The 10,702-nt window shown below is 49.4% G+C and overlaps 1 long non-coding RNA gene across 1 annotated transcript; it reads left to right on the top strand.

The window, feature by feature from the left end:
• The first annotated feature begins 349 nt into the window (after window positions 1-349).
• On the top strand, window positions 350-6,066 carry LOC121035609 (uncharacterized). The gene is made up of 3 exons (XR_005792982.1): window positions 350-2,725; window positions 2,863-2,934; window positions 4,428-6,066. It is a non-coding gene; the product is annotated as an uncharacterized LOC121035609 (long non-coding RNA).
• The last annotated feature ends 4,636 nt before the right edge of the window (window positions 6,067-10,702 follow it).

The raw sequence follows: 10,702 nt of genomic DNA on the forward strand, positions 1-10,702 counted from the left end.
AGGATGCTGGGTCAGCATCTCTGGATCCAGCAACCCCAAACCTTGGAAGGATTTGAGGGTTATGGTTCATCCCAAAGACACTCAACCATCGTGACCAGAGCAGGGCCAAGGCCTCCAGCCAGACGGGTAGAGGCTGCCCCACCAGAGCCAGAAGTCAATGTGTGAAGTCTGTTGGGGGAGAGGGAGAGTGGATTGGGAGATGTTCCCCGTGGCAGGGAGCCCGGGAGGCCGGGGCTGAGCCAGGAGCTTCTAAGGGAGTCTGGCTTGGGGATTTACGAGTCTCTTGTTTCCATTAAAAAAGACTGTAGGCCTCAAGTGCTCTGGAGAGGATCGTGATCCAGAGCCAAGGCACAAGGCGAGAAGAAAGCCGGCTTTCTTGAGAGGCACCATCCTGTCCCTTCTGAGGCCAGATTCAGGCCTCAGATGCCTGACACTTTGTCCCCGGCTGGGGCTTGGAGTTTCTCTATGACTCGGGACAAAGGACGTACAGAAGAGAAGGAAAGTACCTTGAGCCCAAGAAGGAGACTCAGGTTCTTGAAAAGTGGCAGTGACGGTCAGATGTGCGGAGATCCTCAGGCCATCTGACTCAGGATGGGAAAAGTCACCATTTGTAACCTTGCTGTCTCTCCAGGATCACTTTTCTCAGTTTTTTCCAGAAGTTTCTCCTCTGTGACCCAAACCGTGCTCCCGTTTCCCCTCTCTCTACAACTTCCTTTTTCACTTTCCATGCTAGGATTTGGGTCTCACGTCAATCCCTTGGTTCAGATTCCACACACATCCCCATTTCGGCAACAGATTGTCAGGCAGGAAGACACTGAACTCTATGGTGGCCAGCGTGACCTGTGTGCAGGTGACACTGACTGTGGCTGCTCCTGCTGATGTATCTTGTATTTGTGGAAGTCTTTTTGTTCTTGATTCTGCTTAGGGACAGTCCCAGAATCACTGGGACTCTAAAAAAAGAGATGAGAAGGGCCCCAGTGACCAGTTACATCAGGAAATGAGCTACAATGTTAGTGGAAAGGAAAGAGCCCTCCTGAAAGTCTCTAGGCTAAAAGTGAGAAGAACATTTCTGGGATCTTATGGGGGCAGGGAGAGGAGCCAGAAAGAAGCAAGCAATGACACTGGTGTGTGTAGATTAAGAGGCTCACAGCCATGGTCCCATTAGATAAGGTGCAAATCCAGCAGGAGACCAGAACTATTGATTGAGGTTATCTTCAGTGGAATAAAAACGCACTGGAGATGGCTGAAATCCAGCCCGTAATCAACAGGCATACGGACTGTAAGATATTTACAGCAATCATCTCCTCTGTGACAGAGAAAAAGAATTGCAAGGAGAAGTATAGAGACCCCCCAGACTCCATTTGTGCATGGTGCCTCCACACCTTTGCACAGGTATTCCACCCACCTGCAAGCCCTCCCTTCCTTTACGTGCCTGCTCTTTGCTTCCCACTCTCCACTAAGTTAGCTGGTCCTTCTCTCTGCTCACAGGGTTAGCGTGAGAATTAAGTGAATTGATTTATGTAAAATCCTTGGACAGAACCTGGAACCCAACACTCAAAGATTATTGTTTTTATTGTTATTCTAGCACAGCACCCTTCACCTACCTCTACACGGATTGGTGGGTTGGTAGTCATATGCTTGTCTATTGCACCCACTTGACGGTGAGTTCTTGGGCAGCAGGAACCACTCATTAAGTGTTCTCATATCCTAAGAACCTGGGATGGGGAGAGTTCAGAGCCTGGTATATAGTAAGTGACCAATAAATGTTGAATGAATATATAAATGAAAAAATGAACACCTATGCACTTTTGAGATGTGTGATGAGCAAAACACGTGCCTGCTACCAGAGGTGGTCACATTCCCTTGGGCATGTGTTCCTTCACCCCTCACCCACTGGTTCAGGCTCTCCGCCAACAGCCCGTGGTCCACGCTCTTAGGGGAGAGTTCATTTTGCTTTTCTCCAAGGCAGCCAACATCAACAGCAATGTGGAGATGAAAAACAGACCAGGACCAATGAAAGCTGCTCCTTCTCCAGCTGAGGTTCTAACTGTTTTAATTCTGCTAATGAGACCCAGCTAGGAGTAATCAGGAAACATCTAAAATTAGCTGTTTTAATTTGAGCAAGAGGGAAAGGGACAACTCCGAAGGGGGCACAGTCTCTAGTGGAGAGAGTGGGATCCCAAGAAACTCCAGAAAAACCAGAGAAACATCTGGTGCTTCCACACCCAAGAGAGTGCCCCGGATGGACTCGGGATCTCCATGACTCAGCACTTACCCACAGATTAGAACAATTCACTCGTCAATTTTCCCAGAATCCATTGTGTTTCCAGTTAGCGGCCATGGCTACAACCTGGAAAAAATTAGCCAGAGTTTGGTTATGGGAGACCTTCCTCCAACTCAACTTACCACTTTCTACTGCATCATTTTGATTCTCATTTGTCACCAGTAAAAGTTAGGCACATGGTAGGTGCTTCACTGTCTTTGTCAATTTTGTTTTTTTTATATCTTCTGAATCCCTATGAGAAACTTACTGCCTACCGTTTATTTACTAATCCATCAAGCATTTATTGAGCACATGTTATAAGCTAGATACTGAGGTAGGGACAAGGGCTTCACACAAAGAGGAAAGAGACACAGTTCTGCCTTAAGAAGCTCAGTCCGCTGGGGAGACAAAATGGAAACAAACAACCGCGCCATCATGGGATAATCGCTACGTGGAAGTAAGGTATAGACCGGGAATAATGGGAGCACAGGCAGAGACCAATCCCGGTCTGCCTAAGGAGTTGGAGGAAGATTTTGCTTGGCACTTAGCACACATTGCCTTGTGTTACTAGTTTCCTTTTTTCTTTCCTAACTCCCCAGATACGAGCAACTTGCAGCCAAAGAATGTCTTCTAATTATTGATCTTCCCATCTTCACAGAACCTTTCACACAGTGAGTGTCCAATAAATGTTTTTCCTTGGAGATTGCTTAAGAATGTGGGCAAGTTGCATTATAGCAAATGGTGACTGTTTCCGTTCCTTTGAGAATCTAGAAAAGTAGTTGCAACTGCAGGGGAAAAGAATTAGGGCTCCTGGACCAACTAATGGATGACCCAGTGGGTTACAGGAGCTCCCTTCTTTGAGATGCTGCGGACACAGGAAAACTGTTTGTGTGTCCACAGCAGTTGAGATCCGGTACCCCCTAAGGACATGACAATGGATTAGATGAACTTCCAAGGGCTTATTGGCCCCGAGGATTCTCTTGTGTTCAGAGGCCCCCAACAAAAGGCAAAAGACAAGTCCTATGAGGAGGAGAATTTACATGTTAGGGGAATACAATCCAAGTCCTTTGCTTCCACAGCGTTTCTCAGCCAGTCCCAACCCATCCCTCCAGTGTCTTCCTGATTATTCTCCCTGACGTGCCCAAGTTAGGGGCCATGGTGTCGCTGTCACTCTGAACTGCCCACTGTTTTCCAGGCATAACGGCTTCTTCACAACCCCGTGCCCTCTTACGTGCCTGGGTCATCGTCTTTCTTCTTCACCTGACAACACTTACTGATCAACTTACACGTCACCTCCTGAGGAAAGAGTTCCCTGACTTGCCCCTGCAGAGCCAGCCGGTTGGCTCTCTTAGCTCCTCCAGCATCTTATATCTCTGTTGTGACACTTACTGGGTTATACTGGGAGCATATTAATTAGACTGGATTACAAGGACAAGAGTGATCTTGGCTTCAAAGCCTGGACAGCCTCAGGGAGCTCACATACTCAGAAAGGAGCTCTGGTGTTAATAACGGTGTCAGCACTGAGTTATTTCCTAAAAATCCAAGTCCCTGGACCCTCTGCTGGGAACTCCCCAACAATATCACTTGCTGTTCCTTCTTCATTCTCAATAAAATCTCCCTCTTCCCTCACTACCATGCAACACTCCAAATCCTATAAATTGAAGCCCAAAGTAGTTGTCAACTCTGTCCACTTTGCCTTGCCTCAGCTGCCACAGCCTTAGTTTCAGGAGTTCGTGCCCTGAATGCACGGGTGCATCACCTAGAGAGCTTTTACCACCTTCCAGCGGTTTCCCTCTGCTCTTAGTTTAGAGACCACATCCTCACCTGGACCCCAAGACCCTCGCCAGCCACTCCAGCCTCGCGTGGGCCCCTCCCCTACGCTCACCATCCTGCCCTTTCTGCCCCTTACATGGGCCGTGCCCTTTCCTCCTTGGGGTCTTCTCAGAGGTTGTATCCTCCAGCTGGAGAACTCTTTCCCTTTCTCCCCACCTGAGGAATGCCTTCCCCTCTTCTCCAAGAGGCACTAGAGGTTAAGAGGTCTGGATTCAAATCCTGGCCCCAGGACTACATCCTCAGCATCGGTGGCCTCGAGCATGTCACATGCTGTCAAAGCCACGCTTTCTTCATCATCGTGTTCAATGCACACTTTTTTGGTTTATTTCAGGTGAATCCGAATGCCTCTGTCTGGGTTCCTAAACAGACCCCTGCCTGGAGCCTCCTCCCCTCTTCCAGTGTTTGGGGCACTGGATCACCTCCAGCCTTCCCCAAACTGGGCGATTTACAGCTAGAGAATCGTGACTTCCTCTCTCTCTGCGACCCTCCCCCCCCCATAAAAAAAGCAGAAAGCAAGTTGGACATCAAAAGCGTCTTTAAAACCAACATTTTGATGACTTAAGAGTAAATGAATGAGAACCATACGGCTTGAATTTCCTTTATGATACACAAGGGCTCTTTCTGGACTCACTTTCCATCGCTGCCAAGCTAATGATGAGAGTGCAAGCGGCCCAAGCCCCACATCATCGACAGATGGCTCCCCATATTTGGAAAATCTTCACGTGGCCGAGGGAGGAAATTGCCAGCCCCTCCAAATCAGCTATGCGCCCAGTGGTGCTCTTGCCTCTGCTTCTACGCTCCATCCCCGTCAGAAAGAAATTCCACGCCCAGTGGCCCCAAGGCCCCAGGGCAGGCAGAGATGCCTTCCTGGAGCCGGCAGCCGGGGGCGTAGCAGAAAGAGCACAGGACCTCAAAAAGATCGAGAGGCCTGGATGCCAGGCCGGATTTACCACTGGCAAGCCCGTATTACCTCCCGGAGCTTTTGTTTTGTCACTCGAAGACGGAGATAATGATCCTGCGCTCTGATAACGTAAGGATAAAAAAGATGACATACGACACATTGTCACCCAGCAAATAGCCAACACTAATGGATTCTAAACACAATAAGGGCACCAGAAGTCTTGATGTTCTATGGGTATGTAAGTCAGTAGCTGGCTTCTTCTGTTCCCTGCCAGCGGGTGGGGGGCGGGGGGGAGTTGAGAGGAGATCCCAGCTTCCGAGGATGGCGGAGGAGCCCAGGAGACTTGGCCCTTGTTTTGACGCTGTGATCACAGAAGAACCATCGTGGAGACGCAGAGTTGCAGCGGTCAGTGCCCTTATCCTCAGAGCAGTGACGTCCTTCCTTCCCAAGGTCCAAGCTCACTTTCAGAGTCACAGGTGCATGGCTGTGACCTGACTGTCATCTTTAAAACCCTTCCAACCCTGACTGGCTCTGGCAGATAAAAACATATCTGAGTCACAGCTGGACAAAGCTGGCCGAGCTGGAGGCACAAAGCTCCAGACATCCCACAGCAGAAGAAAGGCCCAGCTGCATTTCCGTGAGCAGAGCCAGGCCCAGGTGGGTGCTGGCCTGAGCTCTGTGGGTGCTCCCTTCCCACTAACATCGGTCGGTGGTGCAAACCGGTTCAACATCAAGCAAAGCCAAGCAAGGGCGTAGGGGTGAAGGCTGGAGAGAGGTGGCGTAAAATGGTGAGTAGCTGCAGACAGGGTGGCTTAGGAAAGGCTTGAGAGCCGCCTCCTTCCTTCTGCCTCCGCCTACTGTTTGCAAAATCCACTCACTGATTTTCTAACCGTCCGTTCTGGGCCAGGCTAGGAGCCTGGAGTCTAGGAGCAGGGTCAGAGTGGAGAACACGACAGCTGAGGCCCCTGTCTTCCTGGAACTTCTAGTCTAGCAGAAGTCTGACAAGAAAGTGAGTCACTTGGGGTGCTTGGGTGGCTCAGTCGGTTAAGCCTCCATCTCTTGATTTCGGCTCAGGTCATGACCTCACACTTCATGAGATTGAGCCCCACGTTGGGATTCTCTCTCCCTCTCTCTGCCCCTCCCCCACATGCACGCATGCCTTCTCTCTCTCTCTCTCTCTCTCTCTCTCTCTCTCTCACAATAAATAAACTTTAAAAAAAAAAGAAGAAGAAAAATGAGTCGCTTCGAGGGTACTAAGATCAAGGAGATGGGCAGGGTGCTTCAGGAACACACGCCTACTGGGCCTAATGGGAATGGGTCTGGGTAATCAGGGGAGGCTTCCTAGAGGCGGTGATAGTGAAGCTGAGACTGAAGGATCAAGAGCAGTTTGCTAGGCAAAGGGGTATGGGAGGGTGAGGGTGAGAGGAGGAGCTGAGAGTGTTAAGAGCTGTCTAGGTACAGGGAACCACATGTGCAAAGGCCCTAGTCAACACACTGACTTCGAGAGATTTCTTTTTTTGGCTCCCTTTTCCCTCCCCGCATTTTCAGGTTTGCAGATGGATACAGACTTGAGTGTCAATGTCTGAGTTATTCTCCACGGGGTTCCTGGTCACCTTGCAAACTGGTCCATGTGGCAAGATACAGTTGGGATAGACGAGGTCACCTCACCTCACATGTTAGAATTTTCACTCTGACACAGGGAGATCCCTACTTCCGTATGCTTCTTCGTGTTTATTGCTTCAATCGTATTATCCCCATGTCTTTCCTTCCATAATTTTAAGGATTGATTGGGATGAAGACATAGGGATTATAAACCGTCATGGTTAAAAACATGTGCTGGAGTCAGATAGACGAGTTCAAATCCCTTTTGCACAATGTATTCATTCTTGTAACCTTGGCAAAAGGAATTAATCTCTCTAATGCTCAGTTGCTCTGTCTGTAAAATGGAATTAATAAGAGTGCCTACCTCCTAAATTGTGAGGATTAAAGAGGGAAATTTCCATGTCAAGTGATCAGATTCGTGCTGGCACATGCTGAGTACACAGCGTGTGTTGGCTCTTTTGGAGAAGGTCAGAGACTCTTAGATGGGGCTGAGAACAACTGAAACTCCTTGGTCAAAAAAATCTGTGGGTGCCTGAGGGGCTCAGTCGGTTAAGTGTCTGACTTTGGCTTAGGGCATGATCTCAGGGTTCACGAGGTCGAGCCCCACGTCGGGATCAGTGCTGACAGCTCAGAGCCTGGAGCCTGTGTCTCCCTCTCTCTCTGTCCTTCCCCTGCTCGTACATTCTCTCTCTCTCTCTCTCCCTCAAAAATAGATAAAACATTAAAAATTTTTGAAAAAAAAAGAAAAAGAAAATCCAGATCTTAGTAGGTTGGACCTAGAGGGCAAGTAAGGCAAGATAAAATTTAATAAGAGGAAATGCAAGGTCCTGCCCTCAGATCTCTCTCTCAATCTTATGCACATACACATACACATCCCCCCCACACTATACCACACACACACACACACACACCCCACAGACACACCCCACAGCCCCCCGCCACACCTACCCCATATACACACCCCACCCCCCATACATACTACTACCATGGACACACTACCCCTCCCCCCCACACACACACATCACAGAACTTTATAAGGGTGAGAGAGGGAAGCCAGCAGAACACATGTGGGAAGAAGAACTTCCAGATTTTAGTAGGTTGTGGGAACAATGGAAGGCTGCTGCTAAAAATCTCAGGTTGCATTCTGTGGAGAAAAGCAGCATCTAGCCCAAGGAGTGTGCTAATGCAGCTCTGCTCCGTGGGTCAAGCCGCCCTGAAGTCTTGCTGTAAGCTCCGGGGGTCACATTAAAAGAGATCTACTCCAAGTAGACACCGGGATGGTGCAAGCAGTGCAAATCATGGTTTGGGAAGAATGTTTCAAGGCTCTGGCATTGGAAGCCCAGAGAAGAAAAGGTCAAAATGCTGTCTTTCATTTACACATTCAAGTATTTATGGAATGGCCCTTAAGTGCCAGGTAATACCTATGTTACCATAAACATTACTATGGCAGTCAAAAAGCTTCCATCTTCAAGGTAATACTCTGGTGCTCAGCCCAGGTCCCCTGTTCCAAGGCTGACAAACCCACCACCCCCAGCTGCTGGGAATGTGGGGCACTGGTGGCCTCTCTGGGAAATGCCCCAGTCAAGGTCGTGCTTCCTCCCTGGGGCTGGCCTAATGTGGAGAACGAAGGGCCCGGCCATCTTGCCGCAGCAGAGACGGCTTCGAAGAGCCATCCCGGCTCCAGAGAGGCGATGATGGGATGGCCTTCTCCCTGCTCAATCCCACCGTGCTCATTTTCTTGCAGGGGTGTCTCGCCATTAGAATCTGGCCGGTGGGTGAGTGCTGACAAGGAAGCAGGCCGCGGTAATAGTTGACGGATATGGGAATAGGGTGCGGCACGGAGTGCTACGGAAGTACCTAGGCAGTGCACCTAATCCAGACTTGGGGGGTCAAGAAGGCTTCCCAGAAGAGATATTCTGTGAAACGAGATCCAACATGGAGCACGGCCAGGGTGGAGAGAAAATGATTTTGAACCTCCAGCAAGTCCCGATGCAACAGCAAAGACCTAGGCTCCTCATTGTCAGCCCGAGGCTGGGAGGAAGGTCTCAGGGGAGTGGCCCCGCTCAGCCTGTGCTCCTCCAGGGTCTCTGCCCAGAGCCAGGGCCCCTTGCTTGCAACTGCCAGCCTCACCAGCTCATCCGAGTGCCCTGGGACAGGGAGTGGGCTCACTTTTTGAGGATCCAGTTTTCCCGTCCCCATCCCCCACCCCATCCTAAGTGAGGCTGAGCTCAGAGATTAAAAACTCATTCCCTTACAGGAAATGAAGAGCTGTTGCCAGGACCGCCCAGCCGAGAAAATATGAACAAGATGCTTCATGCCGCCGATGAACTCCCAACTCTTACAGCTCCAGGGAAGGCAGGGAGATGGGCCACTGTCCCAGGCACTCCCATATTTGTTCTCAGCTGGGCTTCACCCCGAGTGTGGGAAGTCCCTGGCTGTGGTTGCTATAACGTCCTGGCTCCCATGGCTCTAAATTGCCCCGTTCAAGAGGCAGAGCGGCATGGGAGTGATTTGGAGAGGGCGCTGGGTTCTAGACCAGCCTTGCAACCAACGGGTTGTATGAACTTGGGTGAGTCAGTTCAGCTCTCCAGGCCCAGGTAATAAGATTGTTGGATTCCTGGATTTCTAAGATTTCTTCCATCCAATTCTGATTTTTGAGGAAGGAAATGGAAAAGTTTACCGATATGACCGGGATCTCACAGCCCACCAGCTGAGATGTCCAACCCCCCAGTCCAATTTCTACTTCTCTTCTTCCAAGGAGAGGGGAGGACCCTGGGGAAATGAGTGAAATGTCTCTTCAAAACCACTCTGGTGTTTCCCCCGGCCCACAGGTCAAGGTGAAGACTCATGAAAGCTTTAGACAGACAAGGCAGATTTTTCCTTACAGGTTGGTACGCTTACTTGGGTAGCTTCCTGCCCGGATTCTCTTGCCCAGACTCCTGTCTACATTCTCAGTACCACGAGCCCTCTTCAAAGGTCCCCCATTGCTCCCGCCCTACGTGCCAGATGAACCGTCCTAAGATTTAGGTAATAGATGTCCTTGATGGTCTCTGGCATTTATTTCTTCATCAGGAATTGGATCAAATAAGTTGGCAAACACTTATTAACTACTAACTGTATATCTACATGCTAGGGACTATGGGGCTAGCCAAGAATAGTCTAGTCCCTACTGTGAGTGGGGCATAGACAATTGGGAAACGTGTGTTCTCTTGTCCTTTATTGTCTCCCCACTTCCAGTTGTCAGTTACTAGGTGTTATCCCTTAAATTAGGGGTGTCCAGATGGCCACATTTTCCAGGATGGATGAGAAGCTCAGCTAGGACAAGGCTCCCTCAAACAGGTGCTCCCAGGCTAAGATGTAGACTTCTGTAGATGATAACAGACAGCTATTATAGCCCTCTCATGAGTGACTCCAACAGCATGATGCTGTGGTTGAAACTCACAGGTTCGGGAGCTCACAAATACCTTAGGAAGTGTTAAAGTTGGCTTCCCTCTGTCCTCTAAGTATAAGTAGGACAACTACTAATGTGCAGGTTGCGCACTGCACAAGGGCACCAGTTAAGGGGTGAATGTGGCTTAGGCTGCACTGGACTAGAAGAGTGTTGAAATTCACCCGCTGGAAATTCACAGGCAGACACCATATGGGCTATATGCAGCCCTGCCCCCAAGTTCCATTATGACCTAGAGGTCACCATAGAGGCAAGTTCAGCTAAGACTACAACCAATCACTTGCCCTTCATCTTTAGAAGGGTCTTAAAGTGACATCATACCTGCTTCTGAAGGATTGCAGAGACAATGCCAACTAGGAGATAAGAGTCAGCTCTTTACTTCGAGAAAAGATCCCTTCCCAAGAGTGAGCTCTTCCCTTCCTTCCCCACTTCCTGCAAGTTCTCAGTCCAGCCCTCACCCTGTCATCCATACTCCTAGCCTCAGTGTGGAGCTGCCTACTAGATCAGACAAGTAATATCATTGTGTTAGAGATAGATAGATGGTCACAAGAAAGCCCCCAAAGAATAATCCAGATAGAAAAAGGACAGAAAACCAGAAAAGAATAATATTACCCACCATTGACGGAAACATTTACTTTATTCAAGTTATGATCCA

Source organism: Herpailurus yagouaroundi, unplaced genomic scaffold (assembly GCF_014898765.1).
Source record: "Herpailurus yagouaroundi ecotype Mexico unplaced genomic scaffold, PumYag 161, whole genome shotgun sequence".
Taxonomy (NCBI): domain Eukaryota; kingdom Metazoa; phylum Chordata; class Mammalia; order Carnivora; family Felidae; genus Herpailurus; species Herpailurus yagouaroundi.